Raw genomic sequence first — 23,099 nt, 5'->3', positions numbered from 1 at the left:
TAAATGTGAAAAAACCATGAAATGCGTTTCCTAATTTGTTTTTTGCACAGTGTACGACGTAAGATGCACTAACAAACATAGTAGTTCACACGGAGAACAAAGTTCAACTCGTCTTCTGACGTCCGTAACTAGTTTGCTGTGCTTTCACTAAAACCACTAAACATTTTTAAAATAGTATTAAGAATAACTCTTGCAAGAAGCCTCCAAATTATTACATCCCCCCAAGCCAACAATCAGAACTAATGCTCTTCCTCGTGCACTTTGGTGCCGAAGAGACTATCTTGTGCTTCACTGTTAAGGGACGGGAGAAAAAGCGGTGTATTGGCGTGACTATTGAATGCAATTGCACCTGACGAAATGATCAATTTGAACATCACGCAAATTAGTTTTTTGGTACTTTTGCTAGAGTATGCAGTTAAAAATCATCATTTCTTGTATGCAAATCAGCTTTGTTTTACAAACCTTATTCGATATCATCTTTTCTGAATCATTATGAATGTGACTAGTATTGAGTACCAATATTAATCTAAACTATCAGCCTTATGTTAAATACAGGGATAAGTGTTCAAAATGAGTAATGTATATTACGAAAGACACCGTAACGAAATTTACTAGCCTCCCACAAAACAATAACGCTCGCCCCCTTCCCTCCGTTACATAAAAATGTTTGGCAGAAATGTTTTCTAGGACCAGTGATCAAAAAGCACTGATGCCTTAAGTACCGACCTTCGTTGTACTAAAATCAATAAATCAAGAGAAACTGCTTGTAATTATTCCATCTTTAATAGGGAAGTAATATACTTTTCAATTCAAATAGTATGCTAGAAGAAGTAAAATGATTTGTTTGTTTAACGCTCTATTCTGTTAAATATAGGACAGGTAACTTGATAAACTAATTTCAGAAAAGCTACTGCGCGACAAACAACAAGATGGACATCTAGTGGTGTAAACCAGCCTAACAGAATTAATTAATGAAATACCACTATCTGTAATAAAAATGTAACTGCATCCTAAAATTTTACTGGGAACAAAGTAGTGACTTCTGAATGGAATCGTTCTCTTAATTACAAGAGCCTGGAACAGAATGAAGTATATACGAGATGCGATCAAAAAATACGGTGAATAATTCGTTCGTAAGAAGCTTGCACGGAATTTGAGTTAATCTCCTTCAATGTACTGTCCTTGGCTAGCAACGTACTTATCCCAACGTTGAATCCATGACTAGCCGCATTTCTAGAAGACTTGTTTTGAAAGGGCGTTCAGCAGCTCTGTTATAGTGCTCTGTCAGGAATGGCGACAAAAAGTTTTTCTTTAAGCACCATTTTAATTTTCGGGTACAGCCAGAAGTCTCTAGGTGATAAATCTGGCGAGTAAGGCGGATGTGGACAGAGAGGAACACTTTCTCCGAACAAAAACTCGCATATTACAAGCGAGGTACGGCACGGCGCGTTGTGATGAAGAAAATAGCCACTAACCCATTTTCTGGTCTCGTTCGTACATCGTTTCGTAAACGTAAGCGTTAGCCCTTGTAAACTTCGACGTTTACAGCTGTTCTCCTTGGAACATGCTCTGATCGCACAACGCCCTCTATATCGAAAAGACCATAACTTTGATGTTCGATTTTAATCGTCTTGCCTTTTTAGGGCGAAGAAATTCACTGGCATTCCATTGGGAACTCGAGTTTTCGTCTCAGTTTCATAACCATAGATCCAAGTTTCATCTTGAGTTACGATTTTGGACATAAAGTCCGGATCTGAATGAAGAAGCCTTCTGTTCGTCACTCAAAAGCCTGGGAATAAATTTTGAACTCGTCTCATTCGCAAATTTATCGGTTAAAATGCTTTGCACGGGCCCGTACGAAACGGCAATTTCTTCCTTTAGCTCTCTAATAGTTATTCTCCATTTTAACAAACAATTTTTGCCACTTTTTGCACGTTTTCTTCGTTTTTAAGGTTAATAGGCGTCCCCAACATTGCTCGTCTTCTCCGGCTCATTCCTGCTTTTAAATCGCTCATACCACTTGTAATCAGTCTTCAGAGTTACAGTATTATCGCCATACACCAATTTCATCATTTAATGATTTTCCCCGGCACTTTTCTTGCGACTTTAACACGTATGGATCGACATTCATGATAAACACAATCTCACCCGTGCGTCTCCGGACCCTGTAAATGTATGGTAAGACACAATCTCACTCGTGCTTTTCTGGACACCGTCAACTCTGAACGTGTTCCAAATTGATGTTGCTAGTCTCAGTAAATCAGGCTATCAGACAAATCACATAAAATGACTGTATTGCCCGCAATTGCTGCTAAAAAATAAAAATTCATTAATCGTATTTTTATCACACCTCGTATGTAGGAGTACAGGTAGAATAAACAATATTATCCCCTGTGCGCTTCGTGCAGACATGTCTACAAACATTAAAACAAAAGCCACTCTTCTGTCGTGGAGCACATAAGATTTCAATCATAAGATTTTAAGACGGTACAAAACAAAAATTTTCCGAAGGGTATATAAAATGTATCAGGCCACTGCAGAATAAACTGTACCGACACAAATTAATGAAAAAGTTCCGCTAAAAATTAATATCTGTTCTCAGTTCAATAATAGTCTGCCATATAATGGATGTCCCAGGAGAATTGGTGAATATTCAGGGATACGACAAAAACGATCACTCGAAGCAAAAAAGTCTAGTAAACATTGGCTCTAAAATGTATACATCAAGGGCTTTAGTATTGTATTTCTGTGGAAGAGATGCTTTTCACAATAGCGAAGATGAACAAATGCTCTTAGCTCGTTTACTGGACTTTTTTTTGCTTAGATTGATTGTCCTGTCACATCCCTGAATACTTACCATTTTTACTGGTGTAACCTGTATAACGGTTCTCGGCACTGGCCAGCAAAGCAAATTTAACGAAAATGTGTCAAGTTTATGCAGTACGACAAACTGTAACAAAGGTAAACATAAACAAACTCTGCTGCACAGATACTCAAACTGTTTCAACATACTATGTGCACTAACCAATGCCGACAATATCTCTCTTAAGATTCAGGACAAATCGTAGAGTAAATACAGCCAATGCATTCCATAGGATACAGCATTTGCCAAAGGTGTAGCACCACGTTAACAGAACAATTTCTGCATACAGAAAAATACAATTTTGCGTGTATAAATTTAACTTAAACTGACGAAACAAGAAGAAAATTTCTTACGTGGCTGGACATGTTTTCTGGGCATTCGAAAACGTAATGCCAAGAAATCTCAATTACATCGTCGCCTGTTGCTCTACATATATACACACAACTGAATTAAACTACAAAGTCAAATGTCCCACTTTTTTCTCTTCGCCAGTATGAACCCACAGATGAAGTGCATGTGGACATTCTACAAATTACCGGCTCGTAACAAATTATGAAGTAACAACCAACTTTCGGGGTAGCATTAAAACTGTTCACAAAGAATGTTTACGTTAACCTGGTGGAAAAGCAATGATCATCTTTTATAACACCAAAACCTTCAACCGAACGGGCACGAGTTCATAAGGGGTTTTGCAAAATAATGTACACGTGTAAGTAGTACATTTTAAATTCCACACGAGGTGTTCAATGAACACAATAGACGTACATTACAGCACGGCTAAGCCGCATTCAGGAGCCTACCTATTCCTGGCTGTGATCTTTACGAAACCGATCACTGCGATAAAGAAAACAAACATTTCAGAATTTAAATGATTTATAGCCACGTGATAGTTCAGATTTATTAGCCACGTGAAGCGAGCAATAAAAATTACGCTTTAAATATATTGCGTTAAGTCAAAGCTCAAAGCAGAAGTGTTTTGGATGTGTAAAGAGTATTCCAAAACAACATGAATATTTGATTTCTAATGGTACCTGAGCACTAAAACTTGTGCAAAGATGCATCAAATTTTGCGCAGCAGTTACAAAAACTGTTCTGCCAGAAATGCATATTGAGGTTTAATACTGTGTGGGTTTAGTTTCCAATTACACAGGTAAGACTGGAAATGTTGATAGGCAAAAATGGGCATGTAAAAATAGCCTCAAACTCCGCGCTATCGACCGTTTTCTGTTTCTCCTGAATATCAAATACTCAGAACACGGTTACACATGATTCTGACATTTTCGGTATCAACACTACCCATATTTTTCCTTCTTAGGATTATATGATGGCTTAGAACATGGAATTCTACTGCAGTTCAGAAATTTTCTGCGGAGTTCGAAAAAACAATACTGCTGTTCTGGAGCATCGTACAAGGGCGTCATTTTAGTTTTCAGTTCTGTACGCTTGGGACCATTATTGTTCGACAAAATTTCACGTTTGAGTGCGTATTTTCCTTTTAATATATTAATATGCCCCCCATGAACCATGGGCCTTGCCGTTGGTGGGGAGGCTTGCGTGCCTCAACGACACAGATAGCCGTACCATAGGTGCAACCACAACTGAGCGGTATCCGTTGAGAGGCCAGACAAACATGTGGTTCCTGAAGAGAGAGGGGCAGCATCCTTTTCAGTAGTTGCAGGGGCAACAGTCTGGATGATTGACTGATCTGGCCTTTTTACACTAACCTAAACGGCCTTGCTGTGCTGGTACTGTGAACGGCTGAAAGCAAGGGGAAGCTACAGCCGTAATTTTTCCCGAGGACATGCAGCTTTACTGTATGATTAAATGATGATGGCGTCCTCTTGGGTAAAATATTCCGGAGGTAAAATAGTCCCCCATTCGGATCTCCGGGCGGGGACTACTCAAGAGGACGTCGTTATCAGGAGAAAGAAAACTGGCGTTCTACGGATCGGAGCGTGGAATGTCAGATCCCTTAATCGGGCAGGTAGGTTAGAAAATTTAAAAAGGGAAATAGATTAAAGTTAGATATAGTGGGAATTAGTGAAGTTCGGTGGCAGGAGGAACACGACTTTTGGTCAGGTGAATAAATACAAAATCAAATAGGGGTAATGCAGGACTAGGTTTAATAAAGAATAAAAAAATAGGAGTGCGGGTAAGCTACTACAAACAGCATAGTGAACGCATTATTGTGGCCAAGATAGACACGAAGCCCACGCCTACTACAGTAGTACAAGTTTATATGCCAACTAGCTCTGCAGATGAAGAAGAAATTGATGAAATGTATGATGACATAAAAGAAATTATTCAGGTAGTGAAGGGAGACGAAAATTTAATAGTCACGGGTGACTGGAATTGGAGAGTAGGAAAAGGGAGAGAAGGAAACGTAGTAAGTGAATATGGATTGGGGCTAAGAAATGTAAGAGGAAGCCGCCTGGTAGAATTTTGCGCAGAGCATAACTTAATCATTGCTAACACTTGGTTCAAGAATCATGAAAGAAGGTTGTATACATGGAAGAAGAACCCTGGAGATACTAGAAGGTTTCAGATGGATTATCTAATGGTAAGACAGAGATTTAGGAACCAGGTTTTAAATTGTAAGACATTTCCAGGGGCAGGTGTGGACTCTGACCACAATCTATTGGTTATGTACTGTAGATCAAAACTGACGAAACTGCAAAAAGGAGGGAATTTAAGGAGATGGGACCTGGATAAACTGACTAAACCAGAGGTTGTACAGAGTTTCAGGGAGAGCGTAAGGGAACAAATGGCAGGAATAGGGGAAAGAAATACAGTAGAAGAATGGGTAGCTTTGAGGAATGAAATAGTGAAGGCAGCAGAGGATCAAGTAGGTAAAAAGACGAGAGCTAGTAGAAGTCCTAGGGTAACAGAAGAGATACTTAATTTAATTGATGAAAGGAGAAAATACAAAAATGCAGTTAGTCAAGCAGGCAAAAAGGAATACAAATATCTCAAAAATGAGATCGACAGGAAGTGCAAAATGGCTAAGCAGGGATGGATGAAAGTCTCATCTCATGAGGGGTAAGACAGATACTGCCTACAGGAAAATTAAAGAGACCTCTGGAGAAAAGAGAACCACTTGCATGAATATCAAGAGCTCAGATGGAAACCCAGCTGTAAGCGAAGAAGGGAAAGCAGAAAGGTGGAAGGAGTATATAGAGGGTCTATACAGGGGCGATGTACTTGAGGACAATATTATGGAAATGGAAGAGGATGTAGATGAAGATGAAACGGAAGATATGATACTGCGTGAAGAGTTTGACAGAGCACTGAAAGACCTGAGTCGAAACAAGGCCCCGGGAATAGACAACATTCCATTGGAACTACTGACGGCCTTGGGAGAGCCAGTTCTGACAAAACTCTACCATCTGATGAGCAAGATATATGAGACAGGTGAAATTCCCTCAGACTTCAAGAAGAATATAATAATTCCAATCTCAAAGAAAGCAGGCGTTGACAGATGTGAAAATTACCGAACTATGACTTTAATAAGTCACAGCTGCAAAATACTAACACGAATTCTTTACAGACGAATGGAAAAACTAGTAGAAGCCGACCTCGGGGAAGATCAGTTTGGATTCCGTAGAAATACTGGAACACGTGAGGCAATACTGACCTTACGACTTATCTTAGAAGAAAGATTTAGGAAAGGAAAACCTACGTTTCTAGCATTTTTAGACTTAGAGAAAGCTTTTGACAATGTTGACTGGAATACTCTCTTTCAAATTCTGAAGGTGGCAGGGGTAAAATACAGGGAGCGAAAGGCTATTTACAATTTGTACAGAAACCAGATGGCAGTTATAAGAGTCGAGGGACATGAAAGGGAAGCAGTGGTTGGGAAGGGAATAAGACAGGGTTGTAGCCTCTCCCTGATGTTATTCAATCTGTTTATTGAGCAAGCAGTAAAGGAAACAAAAGAAAAATTCGGAATAGGCATTAAAATTCATGGAGAAGAAGTAAAAACTTTGAGGTTCGCCGATGACATTGTAATTCTGTCAGAGACAGCAAAAGACTTGGAAGAGCAGTTGAACGGAATGGATGGTGTCTTGAAAGGATAGTATAAGATGAACGTCAACAGAAGCAAAACGAGGATAATGGAATGTAGTCGAATTAAGTCGGGTGATGCTGAGGGAATTAGATTATGAAATGAGACACTTGAGGTAGTAAAGGAGTTTTGCTATTTGGGGAGCAAAATAACTGATGATGGTGGAAGTAGAGAGCATATAAAATGTAGACTGGCAATGGCAAGGAAAGCGTTTCTGAAGAAGAGAAATTTGTTAACATCGAGTATAGATTGAAATGTCTGGAAGTCGTTTCTGAAAGTATTTGTATGGAGTGTAGCCATGTATGGAAGTGAAACATGGACGATAAATAGTTTGGACAAGAAGAGAATAGAAGCCTTTGAAATGTGGTGCTACAGAAGAATGCTGAAGATTAGATGGGTAGATCGCGTAACTAATGAGGAAGTATTGAGTAGGATTGGGGAGAAGAGTTTGTGGCACAACTTGACAAGAAGAAGGGATCGGTTGGTAGGACATGTTCTGAGGCATAAAGGGATCGCCAATTTAGTATTGGAGGGCAGCGTGGAGGGTAAAAATCGTAGAGGGAGACCAAGAGATGAATACACTAAACAGATTTAGAAAGATGTAGACTGCAGTACGTATTGGGAGATGAAAAAGCTTGCACAGGATAGAGTAGCATGGAGAGCTGCATCAAACCAGTCTCAGGACTGAAGACCACAACAACAACAATATATTAATATACATCATGCTGTTCATTGTCTGTTTAATGGAATAAGATTTCTTGACTGACAGCATTTACTGTTCCTTGAAGAAGCAATGGCCCATATCCATGATTTACTGTTGAAATTAGTCGTTTTGGCGTGTGCCGCACAAAGGCGTGAAATATATAGAAACTTGACGTCTGCAATGTGGTTTAATTTTCAGCGAGGTGTGGACACTTCTTTCAAATTGTTTCACTAGTCCGGGCTTGCTTCCTAGATAATCGTTATAACGTCTTCTAATACATTTCTCATAATTGCTGAGTATTCATTATTTCAACGGTTATTTTCAAAGCACTGATTTTAGGCTGCTTTTGGATGATTCTCGTAATACAGGTACCCATTTTGTCCAGCCTGGAGAGACGGCAGCTATCCACTTCATGTGAGGTATTTAGACAATGTAAGATATTGCTTTAATTAGGTCTACATCCGCAATGGTGGCATACGATCACTCTTAGATTCGCTTCGGTTAATTTTTTTTTTTTTACTTATATTGGGGAATTAATGCAACCTAACAATTTTCAGAACTTCCCGGAAAGCAATAGTGACACAGAACATTTAAATCAAAATACATTTGCGTCACAATTACTTTTGTGTAAAGACTCTTGTTTATTTGAGTCTTATTAATACAAGGATTTGACAAGAGGAACCATTGAAAGTCGAAGAACTTAGGTGTCCGAATAGTTCTCATCAAAGTCTGAGTACCGTATTTGGCGCAGGGCTGCACAATACAAGTCAAAACTGTATAACTTGAAATTTTCAGCGTACGCCGTTGCAAACAAAGTGACTGATCTCTAAACGATTCTAAAGGGGAAAAACAATTACGTTCGCAACTGTTTACACGCATACCAGAAAATATGAAGTTGGAATATGGATGTTTTGCCTTACTGTACCTATATGGTTGTCCCACAGACCTCCAATTCTAGACCTACAATTTTTAATTATCTAATAAAACGCTGATTTCTATTGGCCCTCGCCGGTTTTTTTCCTCGCTTTCCCTCTGGCTTATTTGACACAAAGTAACCTCGATGCGACAATGCCAACTGTAAGAGAGTGTCCCATTCCACATTGCTAAATAGTTACCTATATCGCCGAGCGCTGGGCAGCCAACAGATAAAACAATAATAAATAAAAAGTACACGTGCAGGTGATCGGGTGATGAGAAGGCACTTTGCTGCTTGAGACAGAGATAGCTGTTCACTTGATGACAAGAAATGGCCGGTCAAGGTCCAACAACTGCAGCAGCCTCGTTATCTTAATATGCTGTAAATTAGATGACAAGGACGATCAAGCGGCACTTGCCGTTTTCTTTACAAAAAAAAAATAAAGTACAAAACCACCACCAGAACAGTGGTAAAAAACTGCAGTTTTCTGGCGACGTAATTTAGTACTTTCTGTAATCATGTCACTCAAAACAACCGCAACGAAAAAGCATTATTAAGTAACGTAACCAAGATTCTAATGTAATTAAGAAGCTTGCAAAACAAAATAGAGAAATAATATCTTCCTTTCAGATTAAATTAAATGGATACTAAAAACATAGGAAATATTTGTTTCTATGCTACAAAACTTCAGTAAAAGTCACACAGTGAAATGAAGCAGCATTTCTTCGACCTCGGGCTTTCCACATTCTCTCTCCTACGAATCTATTCTGGATGCAGTAAGAGGAATGTTGTCCCATAACACTCACTTGATGACCACGCCTGCAAAAATCTTGTTACCTGATACACAACTTCGACAAATAAGAGGACATGATCCATCGCTACCTACCGCAAAAAATTCTTCTGAGAAATATAAAATTATGTTTACAGCACGCAATGTTAAAATAGTAAGTCAAGAGATACAAATAACCGAATTTTATTTACCTTCAGCCCAAGTCACCAAAAGTGTTAAACACAAAACATATGTACTTTTAACCAAACTATCATGTGGTTCTAAAACATTATCTCAGCTTTCTAGGCTAAAGATGCAAGTACTTTAACAAGTATGAAAGGTACTGTCGACATTAAGGAGCTTGTCGACAAATATAATAAAAAATTATCTGCAAATAGGCCTGTACAGAACCATCAGTCTCGTCTCAGTTCACAACATTAAAAATATAACGTCAAGATGTAAACGTCATTAAAGTTTCAACAAAATTCCGAGAGAGTAATAAGGTATTGGTTGGGAAAAATTAAAAAACAGTTCGGAAGAGAAATTGATGATTTTAAAACCAAACAAACCATACAGTGTCGCTAAAATAACGAAGGATTCACCAAAATATCGTGCCTTCAATAAATCAAACAAGCAATGTGCCATTCGATATTATCACCTAATTCACAATGATAATAGGTAAGTTTGGGAACATTTACTCTGGTACTGGAAAAAAAAAATCAAGAGTGAAACCAGTTTTAGGCCTGAGGGTAACCGGTAAAAGATCATATAAATGTGTCGTATAAAAATTGTGCGGCTGCGCGTCTTTGAACTTTTTGTGCTACGGTAAGTCAAGAGGATTGTCACCCTCAGTCTCTGTGATGCTTCACTAAATTTTCGTAGTGCTGCATTTTATCTTTAAGAAATTGTAAGGTAGCTTCATGCAACCTCTACAGCCAGTAAACATTTTAGCCTGAGCATAGGTACTAGTTTATAGTAGTCATAATTTCCTGACTAAGCTTTTGAGAGAAAGTGACAAGCAAGTCATCTAGTTATTTGTTGAAATAAATAAAGCAACACGTAATCCTTTCCGTGAAAAGGCATTATGCGAGTAGATGACTATGTACAAACTGAATGACTCCTGGCTCAGCGTGACTAACTGCTGTTCGGTGCACAGAAGTAGAAGAAAAACTCATCTTTGGCTGACTTTCCGCTGTTACACGCTGAGAATACGGCTTCACTTACTGCATACCCGAGAAGGGCCCCACAGCAACGCGGCACATTCCTGCAGGTGCTTCCGCCCATCGCCAGCTGACTCACAGGTGGACGAGCTGCTGGAACATTTCCTCCACAGGCACTAGGTTTAGCCAGGTATCCTCCTAAATAATACTACTACCAGGAATCAATACTATCTGCGCCAGAACGTTAAGTCCAAAAGGAAGGGGTGCTCTATTGGAGTAGGATTTCTGCTATTACCGTTATGTTTTATGGCTCGATGCACAGACGTATTTGACATTCAGTTATGAATTATACTGCGTGAAATATCTGAGGAACAGCGTTAGTCGCTGCGGCTCAACTATCTACAAACGACGATTCGGGAGATATTCCAAATATATCGTGTTTTCACCAACACTGCATGTAAGATCAGTTAAAACACAATGGTGTTCTGTTCGAAGACGTAAGAGCCACCACCGGCCATAATGCAATTACCATGGCTCTCTATCTTACAGGCGAGTTGTGGCTTCGGAAGCCAAACACTTTCAGTTCCTACGGCTCCGTAAGTCACGCCACAAATTCCAGTGTGTCAGTCCACAGGAAAATTTGATAATGGTTTAGGTAAAACAAATTACAGCCGCAAGTTTAATTGTTAATCATAATCTTCAATCCCGCAAAGAAGGGAAATCTAAATATTTGCATGATGGAGAAGTATTTTGTAGAACGCGGGATATGTCAATCTACGTATCTTGAAGACTCATATTTTCTACATCTTCAAAGCCTGAAGCAGCGCGTTCGCGGAATGATGAAATCGCTCCACATGTGATGACAACTTCTATAAATTTATGTTGTTTTCTCTTTCTCGTGACGAACATGTACACACGTGTGCAACTAAACTGTGTGTTAAAACCTATTATTCCATAAGACTGCATTTCGCAACTATGGATTATTCGATGATTAGTTCACTTTTATCGTTATATATACGCAATTCTAATTTGGGGATATAAGAAATTATGTACGTATCTCTGTACGGGTGTCTCAGGGGCTCGTAATTGTAAGTTACAACTTAACACTGTTACAGAACCAGTTGGCTTGATCAGGGCTGCGCCTGAGAAGAGTCGAGCCGTAGCAGTCAAGAGTGATTGGACTGAACCAAGAACACTAGAATCCAAGGAATGAACATGCTACATGCCGCCATGTGGCAACCCTGAGGCGTGTGATGGGTAGAAATCTGAGCATTAGTCTGGTCTATCCTATAAGCTGGTACGGATGATGGGGAAGAGACCAGCCAAGACTTAGAACAACCACGTCACTCAATTCCACCAACTGACAGTGAAACCGTCAGACTATGCAGCCGCAGCTATTAGACATACTGCTAGACATTCAGAACTAGTAATAATCTTCCAGCACTGGTTTTGAACAATGATTGCTGAACACAATTTCATTACAATTTCGCAACTAGTAAAGAAGTACAATATGTAGCTGTGCTACTGGTTCACTCAAGCTGTGCTACAAATTTATTTTTTCGCGTTAGCAGCGTTCAAATGCCAGTTGGGAGCTACTGCAAGAGATGAGAAAACGAACTAGTGTTTCTGATAAAAGATTGGAGTGGAACATGTACGAAAGACTGGAATCAAAATAAAATGGAAGTCAGCAGGATTGGTAGTCAAGTGAATGGATGGTAGACTGCTAGATCCCTGAGGATAAGATCTAGACCAATATATAAAGGAAGATGGGAAGGCTAAATAAGAAAACGTGCTTGTGCAACCCGTGTGAACATGGCTACGTACAAGGCCATACCGCAAGAAAAGGCCTTCATATTGCAGCGGATAATCAACAGCTGATATTTACCTATTTTGTTAATTTTAAATTAAGTCTTTCTAGACATCGTATTACATCGACAACATTCAGTTATTAACCGTTTTTTTCTTTTGATAGCTTTCATTAATACGTGTAAAACCCAGGTGTGCAGTATTCTTTTCTGAGAGTAGCGAAATATATTTCCTCCTATATACCTAGCCAATCATATCATCGACGGCACAGGTCAATTCAGCTTCCTTTCACCTTTATTTATAAGGAGCTATCAAGAAGTTTCCATTTGAGAGCGTTCCTGCGGTGTATATGCAACTCCGATGCGGGTTCTTAAGAGCTACAACGTGTAGGTAAGGGGTTAGTGTGGTATTCGTGTCTTTCCGGGGTGCGATAAACGCAGAAATGCGATTTATGGCGACGTTATTACCAAATGCGTCCAAACAGGACCAACGTGCTGCCGAAGAACAAACAACGGTAGACACCCACCGGAGAATGGATAATGTGTAGTGGGCAGCATGTCTGTTGAAGATCACCGTTGTGGAATCGTGCGTTTGGTTCCTTGCTGCTGGTTCACGATAAACTGATAACGCACGTCCCCATATCGCAAACGTTGTAACGCGTAAGTTACGCCAACTCATGCGGGAGACACTCGAGCACCCGTCGTACAGTAATGATCTCTCCACATGCCATTATCACTGCTTTGGTCCCTTAAAAAATGCCTTGAAGGGTCGACGATTCCCGTCAGACGAGGATATTCAGCAGGCACTTACGGACTTCTTCAAACAGCACGACACGGTGTTTTCCCAAATGGATATCTTCGACCTGATGCGTCAGTGGAATGATTGCCTCAACGCTCACGACAATCCTGCCTCATCCGCATACCGATTATGGACTGCACGGTCTTCGAACGGAAAGTTTTTGATCGCCTCTTATAAATAAATCATTATACTAAACATCCGCTACAAAACTGGATCTCCGATTAATGAATGGATATACAGCTTCCTACAAGATCCTAATTAACATAGTGTATGATATTTGTAACAATCTTCCAGGCTGATGACACTTTTTTTGCTTAATGTAGAACAATAACTATACTTCGATTTCCTAGCTTGCCAGCAGAGAAGTTTACCAACTCCAGAGCAACCACCATTTGATGGTGTTCCTTTGTTATTTGTAAGACTAATTTCAACTGTTGAAATTTTGATCAACTTAGTAGCTGGTACTGCCTGCTAGCGTCATATTATTCGTCGTTTACTATCGACTTAATAGCACTATTTCCTACTGAATAATAATAACAAATGTTGTTGTTGTGCCACAAACTCCTCTTCTCCCCAATCCTATTCAATACTTCCTCATTAGTTACGCGATCTACCCATCTAATCTTCAGCATTCTTCTGTAGCACCACATTTCAAAGGCTTCTATGCTCTTCTTGTCCAAACTATTTATCGTCCATATTTCACTTCCATACATGGCTACACTCCATACAAATACTTTCAGAAACGACTTCCTGACATTTAAATCTATACTCTATGTTAAATTTCTCTTCTTCAGAAACGCTTTCCTTGCCACTGCCAGTCTACATTTTATAAAAATAGCCACATAATAAATAGCCACAATATTTTAACATTATAGCACAGAAAAGGAGATTTGCCACTGGTTAGGAGTTACTTCTATAACCGTTTTGGGCGTAGACTTATCAAAACAAAAAGCAATATACGGTTACATGTGCGATATAGTGAAATCTCATCTATCAAAATAAAGACCTTCATCTGTAGGTTCACTTTTTTTACGATAAAATCAATATCAATAAAGGAAAATATTGCCGCTAAGAAACCGCTGCGTATTGCACTGGCATGTAAATGACATACACTCTGGCGTTATACCGCTGTGTGACAACCCACCACCATAGAGATGGAAAACCTGGTTTTCCATCCTCTATCTGCGTGGCGAAATAGGATTCCGGTAGCTTATATGGGTTTCGACTTCTTATCACGTCATTATAAAATTATCTGTTTGAAAACAAAACGGAGAGCAGTAACATACTAAGAATCTAAATCACAAAATCTGTATGATTTTGGTATTTAGTATCCTTGTGTTTATTTTTTTCTTTGTTTCTCTAAGTCGATCATGTAACAATGACTTTTACTGATAAGCCTGCCCAGTATTGATACGAATAGTGAGACCCGAGACTAGAAAAAAATAAAGGAATTTTATTACCGATTCCAAAATAGAGAGCTTCACAACAATGGCAGGAATTCTGCAGTGCAATGAACGGTCTTTTGTTTCGAGCAATCTATCTGGACACGGGAAACATTAGTCCCACAATTACGTGGAAATATCAAGGAGTAACAGCACAAGGCATGCCGACTAAAAGTATCCAGGTTGGTACACGTGAGCGCATTTGCTTGCAGGCCACGTGAAAGGCGTAAACACAAGGTCGCAAGGACGAGCAGCTGCGGGCGCGCATAGCAACTGCTTCTGGCGTAGCCAACACGCCCGCTTACGAGATAAAACCGGCATGCGGGATCCAACAACCAACAAGACAAAGTGGTGCATCATGTGACTACACATTTCAAATAATAATAAAAAAGGGTATGGAAACGACGTTGCTGCAGCTCATCTAACCAACCACACTTGGCTATATTTTATCAAGGGGAGCAGATAAATGTCAAGGCTTGCCAATGACGTAATTCTGTCAAAAACAGCGAAGAATGTGCAAGACAATTGAACAGAAAGAACGATGTGTACAAAAGAGGTTGTACGATGAACACAAAAAAACTACGGAAACGGGGTACAATTGAATGAATTAAGTGATGCCGAGCGAATCTGATTAAGAAAAAGAGACACTAGAAGCAGTATACGAATTTTGCTACTTGGGCAGCTTTTAACGAATTGCCTGAAAAAGGGAAACATGTGTACACTGAAAACAAATTTAAGTGTTAGGAAACCTTTCCTGAAAGTACTTATTTGGAGTGTAGTTCTATATGGAAGGGAAACGTGGGCAAAACAATACGCACAAGGAAGAGAACGGAAACTGCTGTTGAAATGTGGTGCTGCAGAAAATGCTGAAAACTGGGGACAGGGGGGTGGAGGTTTGTGGTTTAGTAAGGAAGTCCAAGGGTAGTAGATTCAAATAGTTCCAGGACAAACTAGTGTGGAGAGCTGCATCATGCAACCCTTTGGATAGATGAAAACTAGGGAGAACGAATCTGTGTACATGAAACATACGTGGTCTACCGCTATTTTGTTGAGATATTTCTGCGCCCACTGACAAATGTCAACAAATCGAAGAAGTCATTATATGATTTTTTAAAACTAAATAGAGCTTTCCAAATTAAACTATTGATGTGCCTAAAGTAGAAACATCAATACCAGTGTACATTAACCATTATGACTACTTATAATGAGACTTGAGCTTCTCATACAAAGAATTATGCAAATGTAGTGCGTCGTTCACCGAGAAATGAAAATATGAATGGTGGTAACTATTACGAGAGACGGGGAAAAACTAACAAAATATCGTACAGCAACAAAATCGAGTGAAAAGCGTACTTATTTTAATGTCAATGAAATGGAAGTGGGTGCCTATGCACAAATGGCTGGCACACGGAAAAAACCAAGTTCTTTGCTCGAACCGACAGATAAGTAAAGGCAGAGACGGCGATTAAACGGAAGGTTGGTACATCTGGTTAGAAAGTAACAGGGCTGAAAACGATGAGTATAGTTCGAAACTGCAATGCATGGACAAGTGTGTGGAATGTTTTTATTAACAGTTGAATGACTGATGATTATATGATGGTATTCTGAAATTGTTTTGCTAGAATTCATCGGAAGTTTCCTAAAACATATTTCAATTATTTATAATTTCACAGTATCCTTTTACACTCGTGGTATAGAAGTCACTCTTCATGATTTCGGGCCGTAGTCGTTGTACACACTACAACTGACATTTTTCTTGAAATTTTATGTGTATCTCTAACACTACACTAGATAAGTTACTTTAAAACTTAATTCCGTAAATAATCTGTTACAGTTCCGCACACGCGTTACTACCAAATGTCATAATTACACACACGGTTCTGTATTCAAAATTACATTACTTCTGGGATTTCTAATAACACAGTGACTCAGGAAGACTTCCTACGACAAGGCTTTCAACAATGTGGCTAGATTCACAGTACAACCATAACAGTAGAGTCAATAACATTCATATCAATTTGAATCTAGTCTATGTAATTCGGGGCTTTCCCTTCAGCTTTGATGAGAACTAAATAGCACTGTGGAATATTCTGGAACTCTGCAGTCTAGTTACGCAACAATGCAACACCGTTTACCATACGTCATTTCTAAACTCGTGTAATTCGTATAATTACGATCATTAAATATTGTTTCGACAGAAAGGCTCTGCACAAGCGAAACAATGTCGTCAGAGAACAGTATCCGCAGTTTCTTCTCTCCTCCTCGAAGATCTACTTAATACGCATGGTACAACAGGAGGATCCAATTACGTTTATGACAAATGAACAACCAGTAACTAAGACCTATTCTGACGATACGAAGGCAAAAAACAAAGCGAAAAGACGCATTGATAAAGGCCTTTTCTTCCACTCGGGAGAAGGGGAATCTGGTCATCCGGATTTTGGTTTTTGGTGGTTTCTAAACATAAATTAGCGAATGCTTCTTCCTTGTCCTATTTGAGATTTTGCTGTCTTCTCTAACGAACAACTCGAAGGACGTGAAATCATAACTTTTTCTTATGTCGGCAGGTGTTATGCCACAGTCAAATACCCTGTTGTGGGAAAGTGTTACACCCACAGATCTGTAACAATTGTGGGAATACAAGGATAGATACTGTGTGCTTAAAAGAATTAAAAAAACTTCTGAATGCCCAGTAACGAAATCGGCTTAACCCAACATTTCCAAAAGTAATCTGAATCTTGCTGTCGATTTTATGTACAAAGCAATGATGTATTTACAAACTTTCAACGTGAACCATACCTGTCTTAGTAAAATGAAACATCCAGCACCGAACCTTTAAAGGACTGTGTACGTCTTCAAAGAGTCCGTGGTTTCGTTATATTGTTGTTGTCCTCTTCATCTCCGAGTAGCTACTGCAACCTACATCCTTCTGAATCTGCTTACCGTATTCATCTCTTTATCTACCTCCAGGATTCCCCCCCTCCCCAACGCTTCCCGCCAGTACTAAATTTGTGATCCTTTCATGTCAAAAACCAACAGATCCCTTCTTCTAATCAGATTGTGCCATAAATTTTCCCCCCAATTCTGCTCAGTGCCTCTTCATGAGATACGTGACCTACCCATCTAATCTTCTGCATTCTTCTGTATATCCGATGCTAACCAATTTCTCTTCTTCAGCAATGCTTTTCTCGCCATTGCCAGTCTGCATTTTATATCCTCTCTGCTTTGTCGACGAGTTATTTTGCTGCCCAAATACCAAAACTCATCAACTTCTTTCATTGTCTCGCTTCGTAATCCGATGCTTTTAGCATCGTCTCATCTAATTTGACTACGTTCTATTATCCTTGGTTTGCTTTTGTTGGTGTTCATCTTATATCCTCTTCGTTTCAGGACACTGTCCATTACGTTCAACTGCTCTTCCAAGTCCTCCACTACCTCGACGGAATTACAATGTCATCGGCAAATCTCAGTGTTTTTATTTCTTTTCCCTAAACTTTAATTCGTGCTCTAAAATTTTCTTCTGCTTCCTTTGCTCAATAAACAGATTGAATAACACCGGGGACAAGCTACAACGCTGTCTTCTCAACCAGTGCTTCCTTTTCATGTCCCTCGATTCGTGTAACTGCCATCTGGTTTCTGTGCAAATGGTAAATAGCCTTTCGCTACCTGTATTATATCCCTGCCATCTTTAGAACTTGACAGATAGGACTGCAGTCAACATTGTCAGAAGCTTACTCTAAGTCTCCAAATCTGTAAATGTAGGCTTGCCTTAACCTATCTTCTATGAGAAGATGCATCATAAGGCACATTAATATTACAAGTGCAGCCGGCCGCGGTGACCGAGCAGTTCTAGGCGCTTCAGTCCGGAACCTAGCGACTGCTACGTTCGCAGGTTCGAATCCTGCCTCGGGCATGGATGTGTGTGATGTCCTTCGGTTAGTTAGGTTTAAGTAGTTTTAAGTTCTAGGGCCCTCAGATGTTGAGTCCCATAGTGCTCAGAGCCATTACAAGTGCAAGAAGCGCCGCTCGTTTCTACATGCCTCATATTCCACCTTCTCATACCGACACGGTAACGCGATACTACAGGAGGGATAAGATTACATTACGATTTTGTGCAAACTGTCGAATGATATACATCGTGATACAAAAGCTATTATCTAAAAAGTAATAGGTTATCTATGCATTTATTATCGATAGCTTTTAAGACGAGCAAATGCTCCAAACAATTTATTCCAGTGTTCATTTATGTGGAAGTCCTAATGTGCAGGAGCTGCGCGAACGGCGTTGATAGTTCAGTGTTGCCACGTTGGCAGCAGTGAAGGTCGCCCGTACCGTGTTAGGTTGAGCGGACGGCAACGAACAAGCGAGACCTTGCTTGGATGGGCTGAGCTCCGTCCACCAGTTTGACACTTCATCATCCCATCGTCAATTTTTACGGTCAACATAATGGTATTAATATTAAGGATAATGCATGCGCCACATGAAATGGAATACATATCACTACAGGCACATGGGACTAAGACAGGAAGTGAGAACGACCTCCATTTAAAAAATAACGATTAGCTAATAACGTACTGCCCTTTGGACAAAAGAGTAAGGGCAAAATACCGTATAAAAGAGTAAACAATTTGTTATGGTATAAGATCATGCGCGAAGCAACGTTATTATGATTCGAACACACTTGACCAGTTAAGTGGAAGACATCGACCGTGACTACACTTTGCAAAACAATTTACTAGTTTTGCTTGAAGAGAACGAAGAAAACATTCCTGCTTTCCATCTATATTTATACACAATAATCGTGGCACAATCCATTCGTGAATTTCGAACCCAGTTAGAAACATACTTGATAACTAAACGATTATAACCGAAGATAAAACTGCAAATAATATAAAATGATTTAACTATGTACGATAACGGAAGTTCATAACGCTACTAACGATTAAATACAAGCATGAACAGGGTGCTGAAAAAGTGGTAGTATAAGTAGTTTGGAAAACTGTATCAAACTATTAGCTAGAAAGGATAGCGAATATTAAAAGAGACCAAAGAACTTACATTGTGTAAAACTGACACACGAGAAAGAAAGAACTCGATTGAATATTGTTACAACATTCGTTACTCCTTCATTCATGGACTCGATCAATCAGTTATCAGACACTTTCTGCACGTTCGTTCAGCGTCTGCTGCTAATGAAGTTTGACAGCATCGTTCAAATACGTGTGGTTGCGAAGGAGCACGAAATTTGCTATTGCAGGAGCAGAACAGATAAAGAAAAATGCAAGAAAAATATTCGGCAAGGACTGCACAAGGTGTAACAGTTTTTTAAAAGAGCAACACCTGTTAACTTCAAAAAATTTACAATTTGAGGCCACGAAAGATTTCACGAAAAGTTCTAGATATTTGTGAAACTTGGGCGGGAAACTTCGAAGAGCAAACGGGCTGATCGTGCAAGGAATTCACCCCCGGTACCGTTTAACGAGAAAATATGTCTAATAAATGACATAATGGAGGGAAGAAACAGATGGACATATCGTCGATAATGTGGGATGGAACAGTTATACTGAAATGAGAAGGGTAAATAGCGACAGGAATGGAAAACTGCGTCAAACCACGCTTAGGATTAATGACCACAGCAGCAGAAATAACTGCATACAAGAAGCAAAGTGCGACAGCAGACGCTAATCGAAAGTGCAGCTAGGGTCTCATAACGGATTGATCGAGGCCATGAATGAGTACCAAATCTTCAGAGAACTTAAATAATAATCGCTAAGAAATTCTACGATTCTTACGAAGCCCTGAAGAATAAATTTGAAGACTTTACAAGTATTCTGCAACTTCCATAATAGCCTATATCTCGTATACGAATAATGATAAAATACAAGAGATTAGGGTGCGTACTGTGGAATTACACTTTTTCCATGGTTCAGTTTGCGGACGGAATGTGGCATAGTGGCTAATGGAACGAAGCACTGTCCACCACGTACTGAACAGTGGATTGTAGTTTAATGGTCGTACTGCCAGGGCGAATGCCTACCGGCTAGCCTACTTAGCGTGCTTCTGTCACAGCTTTTATTCAATGTTCAGGAATACAGTGTTATCATTCTAAGTACACAAAACTGTGACATGATAGGGGAGAAACAATCACCTCAGTTTCGAAAGAATAACAATCTCTGTTTATTTCATCGAGTTAGTACCCCCTTCCTTGTTATATTTAGTTCACACGGAATTATTTCTCAGGAACGATTACATCTTAATTCAATCCCCACGTCGCGAGACAGGTTCATGTTCTGCAGCGGACTTAAAAATAAATGAAATCTAATCATTATAACGTGATGGTCTTCTCACAGTATTCCGAGCGCATACGGCATCAATTAACACTTCACTTCAGTTGTTTATCTATACTTACACAGTGAAACGTTATTCGTTTGAAAGGAGAAATCTACTGCACTATTAAACAAGCGTATGTAGCAATAGAGAACCATGCTAGATGAATCAAGTGTCTCCTGGCTTCCCTCTCAAAAATTTTGATCTCTTTTTGACAACATGTCGTCGTTACCTGTAAATGATCTGCATCAGACTAGGTAGCGGTAGATACTAAGTACGATGTGTTGAGGTAGGGTGCTGAATTTCAGACGCGAACGAGTGGGATTCGCAACCGCAAAATTGGGGAGTGACAGTCATACTCAGCTGTCACCTGGCAACTTAACGCGTCACTGCTTACATCACGCCAATGCTTTGCCAAGAAATACTCACTCTCTCGCGCTACCATGGCAACTTAGTTGGCTACTTGCCGACTTCCTCGTAACAAACCATTAGAGCACAACTTTAATAAAATACGTCCAAATGTTAAAAACGAAGTAACGATAGTTCCACGAAAAAAATCTGTTATTCACCCACGGCAAAGCATAGTTAATTACAAACTGAAATGCCAAAAACTCATTTACAACTAATTTATGCTACCAATCTCCACCACCTCATAAGCTAGGATACAGAATGACAATTAATAGACGCAGTTTGCTATATGTGATAACAATAAACAACTAGATGAATTTCTTACCACCAGGAACTCTAGCAAAACCATAACACGAAGGCTTAGTTTCCTATGTGATTCTAGAGCCTGACGTAATAACTGTCTTATTTGGCAACCCTATATTTCTGTTCCAATTACTCGAAGGACTACAACGCTACATGTATGCGGTCATGAAATACCTTTAACGTTACCGTGGGGGAGGGGGGGAGGGGGGGGGGACGTATGGAGAAAGCGCAATCGTTCGACACAACGCATTCCCGTGGAAGTTTTCTCCCATCGGCAAGGAAGTGGCGCAGAGCTCCGCTGAAGCCTGTTTCAGTTATTTCTCTCTCGCTAAACGCCGTACGGCAACAACGACAATGTTTCTCTCCTTGTCACAAACTTATGTCAACTGAATTAAATGTTACACGACGCACTGTGACGTTCGATCTGTTTCTTTCCTTTCTACAAAAATAAACGACACGTCTGGACAACAATTTACATTTAATTGAAAAATAGTGATATTAAATTCCAATCAGTACTATCAACAAATTATAAGCAATTGAAATTTCTTTAACGTAACAAGAACTCGAATAAATTAACTATTATGTTAACAGATTGTAGAATTGGTGGTGGCCGTAGTGGTGGTGTTATTGGAGGGGAAGGGGGTCAGTGTTGTACCCAGCCACACTTGCCAAAGGCCCTGCATGTACCTAAAAACCAGGCAACAGAGCGAGCAAGTGGAGCTTGAGACTGAATGACAACTAACTGGAGGCTGGCCCCTATCACTAGACTGGCTGAAACGTCACGTCGTCAAGTATTTTAATCGAAATATAGTATGAATACACAATTCAAATAGCTTCTCTGAGTCACAGACTACAAAACTACTAACAAATCTGATACCATTCATTTTCCTCAACGCTTAAAGGGAATGAATGTAACCCGCTTCACGTTTCTCTTTTATAATAAACTTCTCTTAATTATAGTACACGGTTCTTTCACTGGTTATGAATGTGCGACACAAATCCATGATTATATTGCCATGTTAGTTTCCAATATGTGTTTTAGTTTAGGAACGCTCGAAGTAACCAGCATTGGTGAGACGTCCTGATTCATGAAGGTTGGCAGTAGCAGAGCCCTAGCTAAGTTTGTCACAATGCGCAACCGCCTAAGTGATGCATTATCAAAATACAGGCCGCCTGTGAGATGCCGTGGGGGAAAAACAGCTTTACGTGGTCGGGCAATAGCTTCCGGTAATCTTTGTCAGTGAGAGATGATGGCAGACGTACCAGTGACACCATCTCATCCCACGTAAACATCCAAACGCACACAGAACATTTCTACTATCTGGTTTGACGGTATATTACTAGACAGGCGGATGTGTCAACCTCAAATGGTTGGTTGGTTGGTTTGGGGAAGGAGACCAGACAGCGAGGTCATCGGTCTCATCGGATTAGGGAAGGAAGTCGGCCGTGCCCTCTGAAAGGAACCATCCCGGCATTTGCCTGGAGCGATTTAGGGAAATCACGGAAAACCTAAATCAGAATGGCCGGACGCGGGATTGAAC

General features: G+C 39.9%; 1 protein-coding gene across 11 annotated transcripts in view; it reads right to left on the bottom strand.

Moving 5' to 3' along the window:
* Positions 1-23,099, bottom strand: part of LOC126255653 (serine/threonine-protein kinase MARK2) — a 301,860-nt gene that overhangs the window by 220,096 nt on the left and 58,665 nt on the right. The window lies entirely within an intron of this gene.

This window comes from Schistocerca nitens, chromosome 1 (genome assembly GCF_023898315.1).
Source record: "Schistocerca nitens isolate TAMUIC-IGC-003100 chromosome 1, iqSchNite1.1, whole genome shotgun sequence".
Classification (NCBI taxonomy): domain Eukaryota; kingdom Metazoa; phylum Arthropoda; class Insecta; order Orthoptera; family Acrididae; genus Schistocerca; species Schistocerca nitens.
The sequence above is the reverse complement of the archived record's forward strand: the minus strand, read 5'-3'. Positions and strand labels throughout refer to the sequence as shown.